This window comes from Teleopsis dalmanni, chromosome 2, assembly GCF_002237135.1.
Source record: "Teleopsis dalmanni isolate 2A chromosome 2, ASM223713v2, whole genome shotgun sequence".
NCBI lineage: Eukaryota > Metazoa > Arthropoda > Insecta > Diptera > Diopsidae > Teleopsis > Teleopsis dalmanni.
This window is the reverse complement of record NC_051847.1, coordinates 243,559,797-243,564,987: the sequence shown is the minus strand read 5'-3', so window position 1 is coordinate 243,564,987 and position 5,191 is coordinate 243,559,797.

Here is a 5,191-nt window from a genome sequence, read left to right as displayed (position 1 = left end):
GCGGGACGTTCGGACACATATATCGTTTGATTTCTAGGCACTTAAAGGGTGAAGCAATATTTGAAATATTATACAATATATTTTAAGTTCAAGCTTTACGTATAATTATTTGAATGTTATTCGGTTATCACGGTGATTATTCGGGATCGCAAGTCCCCCTATTATAAAATGTTCGAGGCCTTAAGGCTAATAGCAAATACCATTATTTAGTATTAAATACTTTATAGATTCTATAGCATTCTATACAAAAAAATATTAGTATATATATCTCAATTTTGTGTATAAAAAGAAAGCATATCAGTTAACCACCAACTTTAGGTATAACCTTTTTGTTTTTTTTATATATAAATTGTTTTGAATCATTAATTAGAAAATTTTTTATTAAGAAACAAACAAAAAAAAGATTTCTAAAGAGATCAGCTGCTATACGAATAAAATGTGTTTGTTAATATTTTTTTTTAATATTTACAAAACTATAACTACACTCTATATTTTAGGTCCAAACCTCTCCAATTTTCTTGAACACAGCAATTGTTTATGAGTTCATATAAGACACTTTTTTGTGAACAGTATTCTAAATAATAATTTATTTTTAATTTTTAATATTTCATTGATTAAGAAAAAGAACAGATCTTTATAAGAATGAAGATATATATTCTAATATTCAATTCGTTTTATTTAATATTGTATTAAGCAGTTATTATGTCACAACACTATGTCATATAATCTAGTAGTTGAAGTTCAACTACTTCAGCAATGTGTAAAAGTCCGGATCGTGACTAATTAATACAAAAACTTAAAAACTATAATATATAAAATTTATACTTTGAATACTCTATTTGTATCCATTTAGTATTGCATGATAAATAACACGCATGTATATAGCACTTTATACTGTGATTCAACATAAAAAGTTTCTATTTTTTTGTTATTTTTTTTGAATAATTTTAATATAAATAGAATAAAAACATTTCTGTTAACATTTTTCATTAATTCTAATTATTTTTAAATTATTTGTTTTACATTAAATTAAAATTATGATAAGGGATCATTATCACGCAAACCACTTTTGTAAAGCTCTAATCGTCACGAAGCCACACTTTAAGTAGCTGTTGTGGAAACATTTTAAATATATTATATATAATGTAATTATACTTTATGTTTATTATATATATATAATATGATAATGAAACTAATAATCTTACTTAACAGATTCTAAAAAATACGTAAATACTAATCTCTTCTGAACATCTAAATTGGAGGTAAAACACAAGGAATTTATTAAATTATAAAAATGTATGAGTATAGGTACTTTAGACGACCAAGTACAGGGAAAATTTTAAGAAACATAATGATATTAACTAAACATTTTAGTGTATTTTTTTCATAAACAAAATAAAGACTCTTACTTGAACTGTAAAATTAAATGATAGATATTATCAGAAAGCACTGACTGCACTGACAAGACTTTGACAAGACTTTAATTGTTTTCGTATTTTATCTGTAAACAGGTATGGTGAGGTTATACCGGCGATCTCAGTGAGATCCACTTAGGTCTATAGGCCCATTGTGCTACAGTATTATTTAAAACTCAAGGATTAAAACCATCTAGAACCTTTGGCAAAGCTTATGATGCTATTTAAAAGAAGGTCTTGAAGTTCGCCAATATCGTAAAAAAAGAAAGCCCTTAAAATTAACGTGGCGCCGCACATGTGCCGAATAGAAACAATACAGGTGAGAGATATGGTTAAAAGGGATATTTAGTCTTCTAGCATGGTTACCTAGAATACAATGATCTGTTAAAAAACCTAGTGCAAGACTAATATCTTTACGGGGCATCTCTATTAGAGACTTCGATTTTGTTCTATTGGTATGTGACCAAATTGCATACAGATGCCTGCAAATCGTAAATTTTTCCCATCTTTTATTGAAAATTTCAGCACAGGAAGAACTCAATACCAATTTACTTGATGTCAACGATATGCCCAGATTATTTAGGTGTTCCGAGTGGTTTCCTGAAGCACCACGACTGGCTAGCTTATCTGCTTTGCAATTGCCGTAAATATCTCTATGACTGGGAATACAAATTAGAGAAATATTGAACTGCGACGACATCTCATTTAGAGATGTGTAGCTGTCAAAAACTGTCGTAGTTGTAAATTGTAAATAACAATTTTTATGGTTAGTGAAAAAGTGAGACTGATACAAAAATCTTTCCAAAAACTCTGTGTAGTCTGTGTAGATGCAGACTTAAAAATGGTATCTTAAATAAAATTAAAATTTATGGTCTTTATTAATATTAATCAAGAATGCGTATTATTATTATTTAAAAATATTGGGGTATTAAAACACATAACTACTGTTTATATGATCATTAATACTATTAATATATAACATAGAAATCTTGCCGGTGTGTCCGCCGAGTTTCGAATCGTTTTGATATACTAAGCTTTTAATAACAATAGTATTGTTAGTAGATTTATTATTACTGTTATATCTATATATATTAACAGTAATAAGTATTAATTTAATAAAACATAAACAAAAATGTTATGAAAGCTTAGTTTTTTATGGCTTTACGCTATTCATATATATTTCATAGTAACTATGTATGACTTATCATTAAAGCAAACAATCTATTATTAACTGAAGGAATCACAATGTGCATAATATAATAATAATAATAGTTTTACTATACAATATACAATATACAAAAAATAAAAAAAGAGTTTTAATCTATTTTCATAAATTCATTTGAATAGATTTATTTCTATAGATTAACGTTAGGCAGGTGTTTTAGCCTAATTATTTTAATGTATCTACAACGAATATTGATTTTTGGTTTATTTATATATGTATATTTTTTTTAGTGTTAATAAGGAAAATTTTTTATTGATGAATTTCTTTAGAATAATTATTAATATGTAAACATAACGTCTTATCCATTTGAATGCATAAAGTTTCTATTTAATTGTTAAGTTAAGAATATTTTACAATAGTAGTAATAATTTATGTTTGGATAGATAAAAAAGTTTCTATTTTTAGAGTTTTAATTCTACTTATAAAAGTTGAATGCATATTATAATGTGATTAATCAAACATCTATATACATCTTTACATATAACATGAGCATGTACAATATGTACAATAGGTATGTGCTTAATGTTTTTCTGGTTTTATCGCGATTTTTATGTAAATGTTAAAATTAATATAAATAATAGTAATTTTTTTAATATGCAAGTATTTAATGTATATATATATACATTGTATTTTTAATTGATATGTATCAATACTATGAGTATTAATAATATTTATAATATTTATATTTGTACTAAGTGAACAAAATTCTATTGTATTTTATATTGTATATTATATTAACAGCTTTATATTATAAATATTATTTTTATTATTTTAATTATTATATTATATCTTATTTTTTTTTTTACCCGGCACTGATGTGGAAGAAACACCTAGGAAGGTGTTTCTGGATCATACAGATTCAAGACTAGAAAAGATAAGCTCTATACTGTCTTTCATTAAAGAAACCGGACTTGGAGAAATACTCTAACCCGACTAAGAGGCATAAGAGATCTTTTAGGTCGCAGTGCACGATCCCTTCTTTTAACAAAAATATAACATATATCTTACAATTGTGCATTATTTATGTTATATTTATTATTGTGAATTTCTAAATTACTCAGTTTGAGTTATTTCTAATATAAATCACTAATAATTATTATTTGTTTTATTATTTTAAATTATACTGGTTTTTAATATTGTATCTTTTTGGACTGTTATTTTTCTAAATTTTATATACAAGTATCAATTATATATTGAAAAGTTACTTTTTAACTATTAATGTCAGTTACTGTATTGTTTTATCACTTATTGTACAAAAGTAATTAAAGTTTTAATTGTACGATGTATATTGTAACCGCAAATGTAAATCTTTGTATTACATATATTTTTTTTCTCTGAATTTATGTGTTAGATACATTACTACATATGTAACTATTATTGATATTAAAAAAAAACTATCTATTGTAAGTTCGAATCAGTAGTGGCGCAAATTTTTATAGTATCCGAGAGCAAACCACTTTTCCAACGTTTAATTTGAAGTTTTAAAATTTATATGTAAAAAATATTTAATAAATGATAATTAGTAATTTATGAAAAAAAAATGTTCATTTTACTTCATTATTTATTACAGCAACGAAATCCGTCTGTTTCTACTTTCATCCCATAACTACATAATAATGACATATAATATTTTATATCATATATATCATATTTTTCTACATTAATGATGAAATGTCAATCATTTCAATAAAGCAGAAGTTTTATTTATGAAGCGATTAAAATTGCAAACCTATTTTCTATATAACAGCCAATAAATTGATAATCTGTTAGTGAAATCTGTTAATATATTTAAGTTTAACAATTAATAATAATAAATATTTTACTAAATATATTACCTATAAAAATTAAATGCAGTAAAATAACACATATTGAAATTCAATGGATCCAATGGATATATATTAACATCCAATGAATTTTGATTATTAGTTAAAAATATAATTCTAAACATAAATATATAATAATTCATTATAAAGAAAATTAAAATATATATAGTTAAAATAATTTATATATTATTTGTTTATTTAGGCTTAAAGTATAGTTGATGGCGTACAATAGGTAAGGGTCTTCACTAACTAAACTGTAGCAGTTTGATTTTTTTCTGCGAACAAAAGTTTTTATGGGTTAGTAAAAAAGTGGGAGTGTATGCGAATATATTGGTATAGTCTAGCCAGTGTAGACGCTTGCTAATATAGCAGTTCTGAATAACATTATGTGCCGGATCTAACTTTAAATATAAAAACTTAGAGGTGGATAACACATTGTCTCTAAAGCATTAGTTGTATTTTTATTTTAGGTAAAAGGTAAATAGTATAGATTGATAGCAGAAACACAGATCGATGCATAAGTAACTTAGTAATAAAATTTTTTTATAAACAAAATAATTTAATATTATATCATTTGTTCAGCATATCACTTTGAAATATATAGAATAAACTGAAATGAAGAGGGAGACATATTTTGAGTTCTAAATACAAACGAGAGGCAGAAAGATGACTAGCCGCTAAAACGAAATGGTTTACGGAAGTAGAAACGATAAAGTTATACACAATTA